Source organism: Cervus canadensis, chromosome 15 (assembly GCF_019320065.1).
Source record: "Cervus canadensis isolate Bull #8, Minnesota chromosome 15, ASM1932006v1, whole genome shotgun sequence".
NCBI lineage: Eukaryota > Metazoa > Chordata > Mammalia > Artiodactyla > Cervidae > Cervus > Cervus canadensis.
In genome coordinates, this window is record NC_057400.1 from 69,476,657 (window position 1) to 69,493,874 (window position 17,218).

The 17,218-nt window shown below is 44.8% G+C and overlaps 2 pseudogenes; both read left to right on the forward strand.

Annotated features, from left to right (window-relative positions):
* The window catches only part of LOC122453682, a 29,980-nt pseudogene extending 21,153 nt beyond the window's left edge, over positions 1 to 8,827 (forward strand).
* Positions 8,828 to 10,943: 2,116 nt separating this feature from the next.
* LOC122454033 lies at positions 10,944 to 11,063 on the forward strand (annotated as a pseudogene).
* The last annotated feature ends 6,155 nt before the right edge of the window (positions 11,064 to 17,218 follow it).

The following is a 17,218-nucleotide window of genomic DNA, read 5'->3' on the forward strand; positions in this document are numbered from 1 at the left end:
GTGGCCACTGCTGAGTTTTCCAAATTTGCTGGCATATTGAGTGCAGCATTTTCACAACATCATCTTTCAGGATTTGAAATAGCTCAACTGGAATTCCATTACCTCCACTAGCTTTGTTTATAGTGATGCTTTCTAAGGTCTACTTGACCTCACATTCCAGGATGTCTTGGCTCTAGGTGAGTGATCACACCATCATGATTATCTGGGTCATGAAGATCTTTTTGGTACAGTTCTTCTGTGTATTCTTGCCACCTCTTCTTAATATCTTCTGCTTCTGTTAGGTCCATACCATTTCTGTCGTTTATTGAGCCCATCTTTGCATGAAATGATCCCTTGGTATCTCTAATTTTCTTGAAGAGATCTCTAGTCTTCCCCATTCTGTTGTTTTCCTCTATTTCTTTGCACTGATTGCTGAGGAAGGCTTTCTTATCTCTCCTTGCTATTCTTTGGAACTCTGCATTCAGATGGGAATATCTTTCCTTTTCTCCTTTGCTTTTCGCTTCTTTTCTTTTCACAGCTATTTTGTAAGGCCTCCTCAGACAACCATTTTGCCTTTTTGCATTTCTTTTCTATGGGGATGGTCTTGATCCCTGTCTCCTGTACAATGTCACGAACCTCCGTCCATAGTTCATCAAGCACTCTGTCTATCAGATCTAGTCCCTTAAATCTATTTGTCATTTCCACTGTATAATCATAAGGGATTTGATTTAGGTCATACCTGAATGGTCTAGTGGTTTTCCCTACTTTCTTCAATTTAAGTCTGAATTTGGCAATAAGGAGTTCATGATCTGAGCCACAGTCAGCTCCCAGTCTTGTTTTCGCTGACTGTATAGAGCTTCTCCATCTTTGGCTGCAAAGAATATAATCAATCTGATAAGACATATCAACCAAATCTAATGATGAATTCTGATTCAAACAAGCCTGAAAAACATGAGAGAACTCGTGAAATTTAAACACTGACTAGACATTTGATGTAAAGAAAGGAATGTTAAATTCTTTAGATGTGAGTTTAGTTCAGTTCAGTCGCTCAGTCATGTCCGACTCTTTGTGACCCCATGGACCACAGCATGCCAGGCGTCCCTGTCCGTCACCAACTCCTGGAGTTTACCGAAACTCATGTCCCTTGAGTTGGTGATGCCATTTAGATGTGAGAGTGGTCTTAAGAAGTTCTTAACTCTTAGAGAAGTATGCAGTGTAAAAGGACAAAATGATACAGAAATTGCTTCAGAACTGTCTTGGTGGAGAGCAGGAGTAATTGGCCAGTCTTAATTGATCTATATCCCATGTAGTAATAAACGGTGAGGCTGGGTAGTGAATATAAAGGGGTTATTAGTATTACTATTTATACTTTGACGTGTGTTTCTAAAACCTCTGTTATGGAAAACTTCAAGGTAAGGAGAAGTTAACATGTTGCATAAAGGACTGGCAACTTTGATCTTAGTAATGAAATCTCATTTGCATCATTTACAGGTTATAAACCAAGGATGTGACACTTCAAGTTTAGCGATTACTCAACAATTAAGTGGGCATAAAGCAGCTGATGAGAACCAGAAAAACTTTTTCCTCGGTCAGATAATTATTGATGAAGAAGAATTAATGACACGAAGTCAAGAACTTAATAAAACTGTAAAAATAGGTTTGACCAAACTTAACTGCTTTCTACAACAGGATCTGAAACTGGATATCCCAACAGGTACTTTTAAAGGGAAATTGAATTTAAAAAATTTTGAAGTTGAATTCAACTGTATACAGTGCTAGTTGTTCCTGGAAACTAGGTCCTGCCATTCCCTGACACAGATTTACCATCTCACGCTGATTAACTCAAATATGGAAAAACTGGAATCCTAAACTAGGTTTAATCAAGCATTAGATGATATACATGGCATATGCTCCCAGAAACTTGGGCAAGCATAATTCAGTAAAAGTTTACAAACATTCAGGGAACTGGCTTTATTAAGAGAGCATATTTTAGAAATGTGCTAAAGAAAGCACAAAAAGAAAGCCTACCATCTATCTAGCACTGTTTTTAAAGGACATTTTAATACCAAAAATCGAGGAATGTAATTCAATAAATCTAGTTTAATGCAAGGTTTACCACATTGTGCATTTTTTATGTGTACCTCTCCTTTTGTCATGGACCGTTTAGATTGCCATTCAAGAATTACCATTTTGGGACCTCAGAGCAGTATAAGCTATAATGTATTTAGGGAAGCCTTCATGAAAGAAGGTGTAACAAAGTATTTAACACAGGCTGAGTAATTGAGTTATTCATTAGGTTGCAGTAGTGGTGACACTCTGTAAATTTACTAAAAATCATTGAGTTTTTTCTGCAGTATGTAAATTATACTTTAAAGTTGTTCTTTTTTTTTTTTTAAGCATTTATAAAAGGAGATGGCACTAATGGATGCTAGTTAATTTTTTTCCCCCAAGACTCTTGATGTTTATTATCCATTTTTCAATGAAATTAGGAATATAAGTGTTAAGGGAAAAGGGCAGAGCCTGTGTAAATTATGAGAACATGAATTATTGTAAAGAAGTGTAACTGGTTAATGTTTACTTTCCGCCAAACTTACAGTAAAATGATTATTCCTATATAACTGATCATGCTGAGAAAATTGTGTCTTATTCCAATAATATTGCCATTTTTTCCAGAATGCTCTGAATCCTTTTAGAGCCTATAATACATCTTTCGTAGGTGGAAAATTTCATGTTTTGGCATAGGTTGGATCTTGCAATTGGTTGAGTTGTCAATTTAGGAAACATTTTAAGCAATCTATACCTGACAGATAACAAAATTGATTCTCTTATGTGGCAGTGGTTATATTTTTGGAAGACAAAGACTTACTGGGAAGTATAAGTTTTAGCATTAAAAAAAAATGCTGGGAGTAGTTCAAGAGGGAGGGGACATATGTATAACTATGACTGATTCATGTTGATGTATGGCAGAAACCAATACAATATTATAAAAGTTATTTTTCAATTAAAAAAAACCTTTACTCATATGCCACATTTCGATGTTTACCACTTATATCCACTAAAGGTATGACCCCACAGAGGAAAAATTATGCATACCCATCAACACTGGTGAGAACCCAGCCCTGTGAACAGCTCCTTGATCAGTTGAAAATGAAACAGCCTGAGCTGTTAACGACGCTAAACTGTTCAGAAAACAACAAAGAGACTAGCCAGGTAAGATTTATTTTAGGCCTCATAATTTTAGAATTCTCTCATAAACTTTTTTTTAATTTACCTTTATTTATTTATTGTGTTACTCATTTTGGCTGTGCTAGGTCATCGTTGCTACATGAGGGCTCTCTCCAGTTGTGACAGCCAGGGGCTGCCCTCTAGTTGCGGTGGCTTCTCTTGTCGCAGAGCCAGGCTCTAGGTGCATGGTCTTCAAGAGCTGGCGCACATGGGCTTAGTTGCTCGTTGGCATGCAGGATCTTCCTGAACCAGGGATCCACCCTGTGTCCCTGCATTGCAAGGTGGACTCCTAGTCACTGGACCACCAGGGAAGCGCTAGACAATGTTTATGTTGTGTTTATTCATGTGCTCGACATTGTTCTGAGCATTTTACATATATATATTTACTCAGTTAATTCTCTCAGTAACTCCATAAGGTGAATGCTAGTGCTATCTCCATTTTAACAGGTGCGGAAACTAAATCACAAACTAAATCACATTGTCCCAAATCACAAGGATGGAGCTGGAAGTAGAACCTAGAGAATCTCCACAATCTGTACATTTAACTATAGTAATTATAGAAAAGTTGGGAAATTGGAAAGTAACAAAGAAGAAAGTAAAAAGTAAGCTATAATCTCTTTATTCTGAGATTATCACATTTAACACTTTATTATAGGTCCTTCTCTATGTGAAAACATAACAGGAATTATTTTTATTATTTTGTAGACTTTCTGCTAATTTTGTTGAGGTTTAACTTTTAAGTAATGGACATTGTGTTATTTTTCAAAGAATAAAACTGCCTTGTGTGATTTTTTTTTTAACCCCGCCCCCACCATGTGAAGATTTTTAAGCCCTGGGAATTTATCATTTCATCTAGCTTCTTATTTTAGGACTTGGATGAAGAAAATGCGGTTCTGGTGCTCACTGTTGAAGAACCTGTAACTCAGGAACCATCTGTAGATACTAGTTTGGATGGTTCATCAAGTGGTGGGGTTCCATTTTTCCAGGTACCTGACTGTATCTTGTTAGATAACCTTTCCACATCTAATGTAAATCTGTCATTTGCTATTCAGCATAAAGGCATTGCTCTTGATGGATGGAACAGGAAAACTATTTCAGTCATTCTATTGGGATGGCTTGTTAACTTTTCTGGTTTAAAGAATTTACACAAGTATGATAATTGATTAGGGTTTTTTTGGTAGGATAAATAAAAGCAAAACTTGACTTACTCCCATCCTTGGCTGGTAATCTTCTGTTTTTATCCTTACCCCTTTTCCACTGCCTCCATACTCAGAATAATACTAAAAGCAGTCATTTCTCTCTTCCCTCCACCTTTGGCGTGGATGTCCTGGAGCCTATCTCTGCCCACAGTCAGACTTTGAAGGCTAAGACATTCAAATTGAGACTGAATGCCTCTCTAGTTTAATGGCTGAGTCTCCTGCCTGAGGCTTTTCTCCTATTAACCATTCCCCCAGGTAGCCTGCACTTCTCACCTGCCTTGATCTTGAGCATTTACATCCTGTGCCCTCTCCTTCCCCCTTTTCACCACTTTTGGGAGTATGACACTCTAAACTGTCTAATATTTCCCACTCATTTAAAGGCATAAGCCTAGACAGAGTGTATGAAGTAAGAATTTCCTTACATAGGATGTTGATGTCTACATTTTATATAGTTGCAGTGCTGCTTATGATGTGTCTATGCTTCCATCATGATCTAAAGATTCTCCATTCCGATTAAGCTATTAAAACTTCTAGCTCAGAGTCTATTAAATTCCTCTCTCTCTGCATCAAGGCAATTTTATCCCCCAAATCTTCCTACCTTTTGCTTTATTCTTTACTATTAGAAAACACTAGATATATGTCTGTTTTTCAACTCTCTCTTCTATCTTATAAAATTAAGAAAAGAGGGAAAGTTAAGAAAACTTTAGTGACTGCTTAATCCTTATTTGAAAATTCTTTCATTCTTACAGCATATGATGTTCTGAAGGCCAGGCTTAGTGGTTCGGTTATGGCAAGGAAGTTCCTACAGTACCAGAAAAGACTTGGGACTGGATTTTAGACCTTTAGCTAAAGTCCAGAAATTATTTTTTTCTCTCATGTCTATCTGATTTGGTGAAGTTTTCTAGGTTAGAAACTCTAAAGTTGCTTTACAATTTGTCTAAGAATTGATGAGTGGGTCTGAAAGGAAAGTCATCAGTTACCTAAAGTTCTCTAAGGGCAAGTACAAGGATTCCAATGAAGTATTTCCAAATGAGAAACATGAAATAAGTTTTTTAAAAGATAAAATATAGGTTAAATAAAAAGTATCTTGAGATAGCCTATAGACCTATGCTTAAAATAGAATTACCTCTTTTTTTTTTTTGGCTGCATCTTGCAGCCCGTGGGATCTTAGTTCCCTGACCAGGGATTGAACCCTGGCCCTGGCAGTGAAAGCACAGAGTCCTAACCCCTGGACTGCCAGGGAAGTCCCAGAATTGCCATTTTTGTACAATAGCCCATCTTTGTTTCCCTAGAGCAAGATTTCTAGCAGCAGCACTATTGACATTTTGAGCTGGCTAATTCTTTGTTGTGGTGACCTGGCCTGTGTATTATGTGGTGTTTAATTAGCAGCTTCCCCAGCTTCTCTCCACTGGAAGCCAGCAGTACCCCTCTAGCTTTAACAACCAAAAATGTCTTCAGACAGAAGCAAATGTCCCGAGAGGCACAAGTCTCCCTGTTGATAACCATGGCCCTACAGTAAAATCTGTAATTTTTTTTTTTTTGGAAGACCATACAGAAAATTAACACTTCCTTCTCACATACACCCCCGACTTGGTGATAAAATAAGAAGGCATTCATTTCTACTTTCCAGGCAGTGTTGGCTCAAATTTGTGCTGAGTATTTCTAAAGTTTTCCACACCTAATTTCTTCCCTATATCCCAGAGAATTTTGAAAACAGAATATGATTAATATGTGTCACATGTTACTTTATATTGATTTAATTTTCTCCCTTAAATCCACAGCATAAAAAATCACATGGAAAAGACAAAGAAATTAGAGGCACTAACCCACTGGAGAGTCTCAAGTAGAAGAAATCACAGAGCGATCTGTTACGAAGAGCAGATCACCTCTACGAGCCCAGAACAATTTTTAGTTGACTTGAGGATTGGTAATTTCACTTTTTAAGGAGAATGAAAAATAAAACCTGTAACCCCAGAACTTGAGCCTTGTGTGTAGATTAAAAACGAGTAGAAAATATCAAGGCAGTACTGTAAATGTAGTTGAATTTACTGTCTACCTATTTTTCTGTCATTGCTGTAGTTCCCTCCATATTAAGTTGGATTTCATTTAGGATTTTCATGGAGTAAATATGTATTTCTAGCTTTTGATATAAAATAGCTCTTTTAGAACAAATGAAAAATGTTTTCCTGTATATTACTAAACAGCAGATAGATAGACGCTGCAGTGTTCTTTTAGGCTTGAACTTATATGGGTAAATGTCACCAGCAGTTAGTCTTAGGAAGGCCATACCCTTTCTCTTCTTGCTATGATTGAATTATGTTTATCTCTCCTTGCCTCCTTCCCTAGACTTTTTCATTCTGCCTGCTCAGCTCACTTTCTCCCTTTTTATTTGTCACTAAACCATTTGTAGAGCTAGAAAATGGTATCTATCCATTATTGTTATGAGATAGCTGGAGTTTTATCTAGAAATCTTTGACACTTTTCTATGGTTATCTCTAAAATCACTGTCAACAGTAAACATAACCCTGGAAATATCCCGTCAATATTTTTGTTTCCCCTAGATGTGAAAAAGCATTTCATTCCTTTATGAAGCCTAACACATTAGCTCCTACAGAGTTCACAGAAAGCCACCCTCTCCAGAATATAACTGCTATTAAGGGAGGAAAACCTGAGTTCTGATTAATGGCTGTGTGACCCCATTTTGAGGCCTATATCTTGTGCAAAAGGTCACACCGATTTAAAGGCTTTTTGAAGCTATTGATTATGAGTGTAATTTATATTCTTTTGTTTACTTGGTGAAACTTTTTGTTGTTCTTTGTATATAATAAAATATGTGTGTATATATTTTTCTCTACTGAAATCTTAACCCTTAATTGAAGATCCCTGATATTTTTTTGATCTGGCAGCCAAATTTCTGGAAGTCGGAATGTTTCAGCATGAAGAACCAGAGCACTTAGAATATATGCAAAGAATAAATTTTGTGCCCACATCAAGTTAAGTGTAGAAATTCAGAGTTTGATTTTGATAACTAAGTAAAACCAAACCCTGTTGAAGAATTAGAAAACGTGCTACTTCAAGGAACTCAATTTGCCTTGCAGAGTATTAATTATTGTAATAAAAATGATCTTATAATTTCTCTGCAAAATCAGATGTCAACACGCTAGCTATGAATAATATCTAATAAAAATAAGCTACCCTTGGTAAATCCATGATTAATAAGCTTGATCTCTACATTAACTTGCTTGTCTCATTATTTCTTACTTTGCAGTGGGTATGTTTACAGAGTTAAGCAAGTTCTATTAAAACTCCTAAAATAAACTTCTGCACAGGTACTAGCAAGGAAGAAAGGCCTTGGTAAACATCCCAGCTTTCAGTTGCACTCCACGGGGCTACACCTTAGTGTGAGATGAAGGAGAAAGAGATTGGCCCTCACAGGGCCTGAAGTCCAGCTTTAAGTCATCTCATTCCCAAACTGAAGTCCAGCTTTAAGTCATCTCATTCCCAAACTGTTCTAAGGTTATCTAGGAATGCTAATGCAGCTGGTTGAACAGCCTACAAAAGTCAAAAGAAATCAGGAGAATTTTAACAGCTAGAGCCTTAAATTAGCCTGGTACATTTTAATAAGCAGTGTGAAGCACTCAAAAAGTAACCCTCAGCAAAAATAGAGTAGGTGGCTTCAAGGACCCATCATTCCTCCTCAGAGATGAAAACATTCAGAAATAATTTTTTCATAACTTGGAAAAACAGAAGTTTATAGAACCAAGCAAATGTTGCATCAGGAACAGAGTCACCTAAAAATTAGGAAAGCCTTTTGGTGTTTTACTTGCCCTTGATCCATCCCCCTTTCCAGCTCTGTGGTAGTCTTGAAGACAGGCAGAAGCCCATGGTTCTCAGAGTGGGACCTTGTTCCCTGGTCCTGAAGAAGCTGAGGCAGTTTTAATCTCAAAAAGTTGTTGAAATCTGTTTAGGCCAACATGAAGGACTGAAGCAAGGCACTTTCCTTTGTTCAGCTAACTCTGAACTCAGGTTGGAAGATGGTAGGCATTTCTCGAAAATATTGTAAGGCAAATAACCTGCTGCCACGTTTCGCAAAAGATTACAGTTGAGGTAAATAAAGGTGTGCCCAAAGCCTGAGAGGAAATAATGGGAGAGAATTTCCTAGGGAAATCAGGCTATTCAAAAACAATAGTGTATACTAGGGAACTGAGAAAGCCAATCTATATTTAGGGCAAGTTGCTGCATGCTTAGATAAGACCTGAGAAGACCTAAGTGTTCACTGCTGGCTGAACCCTGGGCTCAGCACAAGTAGGAAGTGAAGGCTAAGCAGATTTTAAAATGATCTAGCTAAGCACTCGGAGAAGGCAATGGCACCCCACTCCAGTGTTCTTGCCTGGAAAATCCCGTGGATGGAGGAGCCTGGTAGTCTGCAGTCCATGGGGTTCCTAAGAGATGAACACGACTGAGCGACTTCACTTTCATTTTTCACTTTCATGCATTGGAGAAGGAAATGGCAACCCACTCCAGTGTTCTTGCCTGGAGAATCCCAGGGATGGGGGAGCCTGGTGGGCTGCCGTCTATGGGGTCGCACAGAGGCAGACAGGACTGAAGTGACTTGGCAGCAGCAGCAGCAGCTAAGCACTAAAGGAATGTTCCAATGTAGTGCTGAAACCTGCTACTGTGTGGATAAACCTTGAAAAAAAAAAAAGCTAAGTGAAAGAAGTCAGATGCAAAAATTCATATATTGTATGTTTAACTTGTATGAAATATCCAGGATAGGTAAATTCATAGAAACAGATTGGTGGTAGCCAAGGTTGTTTTGAGTTGGGGAAAAGGGAGCGACTGCTTAACGAATGTGAACTTTTGTGATGTTGGAAATGTGTTGGAACCGGGTAGATGTGGTGGTTGTACAACACTGTGAATATGCTAAATGCCATGGAATTTTTTTTAATTAAAAATTTTGAGGTATAATTGGCACATATTAGTTTAATTGTACAACAATTTGATATTTCTATACATTGTAAAATCACAATAATTCTCACAATTATTCATTTTATGTGATTTTGACCTAAAAATAAAAGCCATTCAAAATATAAAGTGAGTCCTATCATTTATTAAAGAAGTACTTGAATCATAAAGGCATTAATATTGTAGGCGGAACTGATAGCAGAACTGATAGTAAAATGTTCTTAAAGAAACATGACAGTGTAGACATACGTTGTATACGTTGTGTGTCCATAAAACACAGCTGTTTACACTCCTTTAAAAATAAGCTGGGCTTCCCTGGTGGCTCAGACAGTAAAGAATCTGCCTGCGATGCAGGAGACCCAGGTTTGATCCCTGAGTCGGGAAGATCCCCTGGAGAAGGGAATGGCAATCCACCCCAGTGTTCTTACTTGGAGAATTCCATGGACAGAGGAGCCTGGCGGACTACAGTCCATGGGGTTACAAAGAGTCGGACACGACTCAAAAGAGTGGCGCGGCGGTCTCGGCGCCCTCCCACCCTGGGCCTCTCCAGGCCGCCCCCGCTCGGCGGCGCCCCCACCCCTCCCCACCCCTTCGCTGCTCAGGGCGACGAGGCCCCGGAAGTGTCTGGCTTCTGGCCCGCCGCGGCCCAGGACCCCGCGGTCCTCTGAGGCTTCTGCGGGCATAGGCGCAGACCAGCCGGGGCCCTGAGCGCCCATCCTGCCCGGCACCTGCCCGGGGCCCAAACCCACCGGGAGCCACCAGCGCGGTCCACCCGAGCGCCTCAGCCCCGCCCCTTCGCCCGACCGCGGCCCCCCTTGTCCCCACGCCGCCCGCCAAGCACGGGACCTTCCTGAGAGAGCGGACGAGCGACAGGCAGGCGCACGGACACGGACACACACACAGACACTCGCACGCACCCAGGCCAAGGGAGACAGCCGGCCGCGCAAGCTCCTCAGCCAGAGCCAGACCCACAGCGCCTGTGAGAGGCCGGGGGTCAGGAGACTCAGAGGCAGAAAGAGACGAAGGTTCAGAAGCAGACTCCAAGACGGCGTGGGGGCAAGGAAAACCTCGGGCAGGATGCCGGGCAGGATGAGGGCTCAGGGCCCCGGCTGGGCTGCGCCTATGCCCCCAGGAGGCTCAGAGGACCGCGGGCCGCGGGCAGCGGCGGCCCTGAAGCCAGACACCTCTGGGGCCACGTGGCCCTGAGCAGCGAACGGGATGGGGGCGGGGGGGGGGGGCCGAGCGGGGGCGGGCCTGGAGAGGCCCAGGGTGGGAGGGCGCCGAGACCTCCGCGCCCCTCACCCCAGCCCCCAGTGCCCGCACGCACGCCCGGCCGGCGCTCGGGGTCCCGGCAACCCTCAGGACCCCGGGCTGGGCCAGGCAGGTGCTGGCCTGGGGTGTCCTTGTGCGGGGGCTGGGCTGCATTGGTTGGCCGCCAGGTTGCCGGCCCTGGTCGTGCGGCTCAAGTACAGCGCGAGGCCCGTGGAGAGGTGCGGCCGGCTGGCCCGACCGGCAGGTCAGAGCGAAAGGGAGGCACAGTGCAGGGCTATTAGGGCATCCAGCGGCAGCCGCCTCCTCTACTGGCCATACCACTCTGAACGCGCCGGATCGCGTCTGATCTCGGAAGCTAAGCAGGGTCGGGCTTGGTTAGTACTTGGATGGGAGACCGCCCGGGAATACCGGGTGCTGTAGGCTTCTTGCCGCCCCTCTCCTTTAGCCCCCGGCCCCCCGGCGCGGCTGGCGCCGCAAGCCCCACCTGCCCTTGGCCACTCGCACCCCACTGCGCTCAGAGCTGTTGCCTGCCTGCCAGCCGGCCGGCCGGCCAGTTAGCAGGCGTCCCTGGCAGGCAGCGGCGTCCCAACTCCCAACCTCTCCCGGGCTGGGGTTCCGACTTCCGCTGCAGACCTGGGTTGCCTCCACGCGGCCTGCGAGCCCCTCCACATTCAGCTTCCAGGAAACCAGTCTGGGGCTCCCTCGGCACGCCTCAGGCAATCCTGGGGGCTACCCCAGCCCCAGCCCCATTCTCGTACGCGACCGTGCACACACACAGGCACCCCGCCCCCCCCACACACACGTGAAGAGCCGGAAACCACAGGTAAAGGAGACTGAGAAAGAGGGAGAGAGAGACAGCAAGAGGACCACACAGGCTCCCAACCCCCGGCTCCACACCCTCCCCCCTCCATCGTGGGTATCCACCTGGCCCCCAGTCGGCCTGACCACACCCTCGCCCACCAACACACTCACACACACATTCTCACACTCTCACCCTCTGGCCTGGGCGCTTGGCCTGGGTCTTGCCTTAGGTAGCCAAGCTGAAGGGGACCTTTGAGACCTCGGCTGTGAGGAAGTCTTGGGGACCCCACGGGGGACTGCCAGCCCCAGGGCCCTGGCCCAAGGTGGACGCCCCCTCCCTTGGGGAAGCGGCTTCTTCCGCACGGCCTCTCTCTGAGGTGGTCACGGTTGTGCCAGTGTGTCTGTCTCGGATTGGATGCCATCCTCTCTCCCGTGTCTGTCTCCCGTTTGCCGTCTGTCAGTCAGTCTGTCTCCCTCTGTCTGTCTCCGCCTCCGTGTGTGTGTGTGTGTGTGTGTGTGTGTGTGTGTGTGTGTGCGCACACGCGCGCGCGCGTTGTGTGTGCCTGTCTGTCTGTGTGTCTGCATCTCCCTCTTGCCGTCTCCGAGTCTGTCTGTGATCCTTGGTCTCTTTCTGTCTCTCTCTCCTTACACCTGGCTTCCCGTCTCTTCTGTTAGGTAGTGATAATAGAGAAAAGGAGTCCAGAATGATGGTGACTAAAGACAAGGAAGGGAAAGCCGGGAAAATAGAACAAAGGAGGTCTGAGGAGGAGAATGAGAACCTCAGGTAGAACAAACAGTACTGGCTAATCCAATTTAGGTAGTTAAGGCTCATGGGGAGGAGAGAAAACATATAAAAAGAGGAGTCAAGGGGCCGTGCATCTCTGTGTCTCTTCTCTTCACCTCTGTTGGGCCAGCATGCCCTCACGCCTAGAGGACGTATTTTCCTTTATTTTCTTAAAAAATATGAGTCATAACATGGAGTTGTATCATTGGTCTGTCCGAGAGCAGTAACACTGGCCCGTCTGAGGGCTGTGAAGCTGGTCAGTCGCTTCAAATGTTTGTTGTGACAAGACAGAACTGAGGAAATTACAAACTCCCCGGACATCTATGGTGTCCTTTCTCAGATTTTACCTGGCTGAAACAATCTCGGCGTGGTCCCCGCAAGGAAGACGCCAAGCTCAGCACAAGCCCAACTCAGCGAAAGCTCCCACAGTGGAAGGTGAACGCGAAGAAAACCCAGCAGAGGGGAAGTGACAGGAAGTCCAGAGTGCTGGGAACTGAAACAGTGAAAAACAAACTCAGCAGAAAGCTCACGTGGCTCACGCTCAGATTCCAAAAGAGCTCCGGTTAAGGTAGGAAGTGTCCTCACTCCTACGGCTAGAAGGACATATGCCTAACAAAAATCTGAATTCCTTTACAATCTCCTGTTTCTCTTTTCCTCGAGCCTCCTGTGAACAGGCAAGCAGCAGTGTGTGAAGTGAGGAACTATGGCAGGGCCCACTCAGTATGTCCCAAAGGCTCCACTATCTGCTGGGCCCCAGTAGCTGTTACACAAGCTGGTAGGGGTTCTTCTGTCCTTAATCTTGTTTGTGCCAAGGATCAGGCCCGTGAAAACTGGGCACAGGTCAGGAATTTAGCAGATTTTCCAGCAGGTTATGAAAAGAATTCCTTAGCACGTTTTCCCCGCTGCTTTTTCCTCCCGTCCTTCAGCTCCTCTCTCCCAGGACTTGAGCCTGGCCAAAACCCATGGTGCCTGGCTTCAGGACCTAATGAGGCTCAGGCTCTGGTGTCTTATTGCAAAAAATCAGTTAGAGACACAGCAATAGGTAAGAGGGGGATTTGTTTGGATTCGGAGAGCAGCACAGTCTGCAGGGTGTGGGCCATTGCAGAGGGCACATGTTTTGGCCATGGAATGTGGTGTGGCTGGTTTTTGCTGCGTGAATTCATATGCTAGTAAGTGGGAGGATCGTTCCAACCATTGGGGAACCACCCACTCCTCTGTCTTTTGACAGTGCCTTATGGCAGAAAGTGAAGAGGAACTAAAAAGCCTCTTGTTGAAAGTGAAAGACGAGAGTGAAAAAGTTGGCTTAAAGCTCAACATTCAGAAAACTAAGATCATGGCATCTGGACCCATCACTTCATGGGAAATAGATGGGGAAACAGTGGAAAGAGTGGCAGACTTTATTTTTCTGGGCTCCAAAATCACTGCAGATGGTGATTGCAGCCATGAAGTTAAAAGATGCTTACCCCTTGGAAAGAAAGTTATGACCAACCTAGATAGCATATTTAAAAGCAGAGACATTACTTTGTCAGCAAAGGTCCGTCTAGTCAAGGCTATGGTTTTTCCAGTAGTCATGTATGGATGTGAGAGTTGGACTGTGAAGAAAGCTGAGCACCAAAAAATTGATGCTTTTGAACTATGGTGTTGGAGAAGACTCTTGAGAGTCCCTTGGACTGCAGGGAGATCCAAACAGTCCATCCTAAAGGAGATAAGTCCTGGGTGTTCATTGAAAGGACTGATGCTGAAGCTGAAACTCCAATACTTTGGCCACCTCATGCGAAGAGTTGACTCATTGGAAAAGACCCTGATGCTGGGAGGGATTGGGGGCAGGAGGAGAAGGGGACGACAGAGGATGAGATGGCTGGATGGCATCACCGACTCGATGGACATGAGTTTGAGTAAACTGCAGGAGTTGGTGATGGACAGGGAGGCCTGGGGTGCTGCGATTCATGAGATCGCAGAGTCGGACAGGACTGAGCTACTGAACTGAACTGAACTGAACTGAACTGAGCTGTCCTGCCACCTCTGGGTGTGTCATTTAGCTTACGGATTGGGGATCAAAGTTTAGTTGAATTTGACTTGTCATTTTGGACCCATTTGATTTTAATTGGTTTATGTTATGCCCTTGTGCTATGTGATTCTTTCAAAATTTGTGCCCTGCCCTTCTTCCCTCCTGTTTCATGCTCTTTCCCTGGGTCCTATCTGGACCCACAATGTTGCCTCTACAATCTTCTGGAGGGACAACCAGAATATAGCTGGCCCTTGGGAGGGAAATACTATATAATATCCAATCCCTCTAGATGTTCAGGCTTTCATCTTCCATGTTTCCTACATGTACAACATCAGCATCTCTCAGTGAATGCACCAGGGCGGGTGACAGGCACACCATGCCTGCTAGAAGTCCATGTGTTGGCATCCCTTCAGAGGCAACTGGGCTTCCAGGGATAATGTTTGCCACTTTGGGAGTTAGTCCTGCACGCCGTTTGGGCCCAAACCCTTACCACCCTTCTCCTAAAGTTACACACATACTCCTGGATCAAATCTCCACTCCACTTTTATGGAACATCTGGTCTGTTGCCTCTCATCAGTTTGTTCTTAAGCCACTTACTAACTCCTACAACCAGGACCCTGCCCCCTTGTAGGCAGCATTGCTCCACCCAGCCTATTATTAAAATACTCAAATGCCTCCAACAGGGCCAGATAACCCACTCCTTTGTCATTACTTATGTTATTACCTAAAGTGAGTCTATGACAATGGAATGTTTACCATTTGAAACACGCTAAGCTGCTCTTATGGAGGACTAGGGGAGGAAATCAGTGACTTACATTCCCTCAGAGCAGTAAGAGGATAAGGTTTCTGACTGTTTCACCAGGTTCCCAGTCTCAGGGCACAGGCTTGGATTGCTTTACTCATGCTATCTATTCCCATCTGTGGTGAACAAACTGGCAATGAGTTAAAATTACAACCTCTTAATCCTACCCAGCACTGGTCATGCTGGAGACCTTGGGGATGCCCAACTCCAGTCCGGGGGTCCCAGGAAGTCGACCTGCCTCCACCTGCCTAGGAATCTGGTCCTCGAAAGGTTGTCATGCCTTAACCTACTCGGGGATCCACCAGTCCAGGGGTCCCAGGAGGTCGACATGCCTCAACCTGCCCAGAGATTTCATCTCCAGGAGGTTGTCACACCTCGGCTTGCCTGGGGATCTGCACCCTGATCCAGGAATGCCTAGCTCTCAGGTTGCAACAGTACTGGGTAGGATAAGCTTCAGAAAGACTCACCCCTAAGGAAGTCCATCCACCCTTGGAAATAGAAGGAAGCCTATTACTTGTGGGACTGTGCCCAGTCTCAGCAATAACTCAGGAGCCCAATGAGAACCCCATTACCTTTCTGGAAAGGCTAAAAGAGGCCCTCCAAAAGTTTATCAATCTGGATTTAGACTCTTATGAAGGACAGGTGATTTTAAAGGACAAACTCCTGTCCCAATGGGCATCAGACATCAGGATAAAGTTACAACAGCTACAGCAGCAGGACCGTGCTGCCTCTTTAGATGAGATGGTCCAGACAGCCACCAACACCTTTTATAACAGAACAGGAGAGGGAGGCCAAGGCCCAGGAGAGAGAGAGAAGGAAAGAGACAAGGTATGCCCAGATGCTGGCCACCCTCCAGGGAAGCCCTAGGGTAAACCCCAAGTCCTTGAAGGACAAGGGACCAGGCAAATGCCTAATTTGTAGACAGATGGGGCATTGGGCCAAAGAGTGTCAAAACCGTGACAAGTTACCTAAAATGGCTTGCTACAAATGCCATAAACTGGGACAGTGGGCAGCATTCTGCCCTGGGGACCCAAGAGCCTCAAGGTCAAGCACCAAGCCTTCCCTCACAATGGTTCAATAGGACTGAAGCAGCCCGCTCTAGCCAGCCTGCCTGTCACAGATAACCATCACGGGGCTGGAGCCAAGGGTGCAACTGGATGTGGCAGGTAGGTCCGAGAATTTCTTGGTCGACACAGGGGCTACCTACTCTGTCCTGATCTCCTACTCCAGAGCCTTCTCCTCCCAAACCTTTACCATTTTGGGTGCTACAGGAAAAAGAATTACCAAAAAATTCACCTGAGCACTTTGTTGCTGGGATGGACAAATATTTTCCCACCAGGTTCTAGTGGTCCCTGACTGTCCGCCTTTATTGAGAAGAAATCTCTCCCTGCCTTTGAAATCTTGCAGCTATTGTAGTCTTGATAGAAGGTGCTTTGAAACTCTCTTTTGAGGGTAAAATAACTGTTTTAACCAGCCACTGTAGTCTTGATAGAAGATGCTTTGAAACTCTCTTTTGAGGGTAAAATAACTGTTTTTACCAGCCACCAAGTGAAAAAACTCCTAAATGGGAGAGGTCATTTATGGATGTCTGATCAAAGAATCCTCAGATATCAAGTAGTGCTGATGGAAAATCCAGGCCTCACTATATCACCTTTTGAGGTTCTTAACCCAGTCACCCTCCTGCCTACACCGAGGGCTCTCTCCCTTTTCACTCTTGCCTAGAAACCTTGGACCACTGGTCAAAACCCCGAGAGGGATAGTCAGAAGATCCTCTGGCCAATCCTGAGGAAATCTGGTACATTGATGGAAGCAGCTTTGTCTTCTTAGATGGAAAAAGAAGAGCTGGATATGCAGTAGTCTCCAATTTTGAGACCATAGAGGCTAAACCTTTGCCACCAGGTACTTCAACCCAGTTAGCTGAGCTCATAGTCCTGACTCGAGCTTTAAAGCTGGGAACAGGAAAAAGAGTAGCTATTTACACCGACTCCAAGTATGCCTTTCTGATGCTACATGTATATGCTGCTATTGGAAAGAAAGAGGCCACTTGACCACCCGAGGGTCCCCAATCAAATATGGTGATCAAATCCTTAGACTCTTGGAAGCAGTCCATCTGCCCGCTGAGGTTTCAGTCTCCCGCTGTAAAGGACACCAGAAAGGGAGCATGGAAGTGGCATGAGGGAACC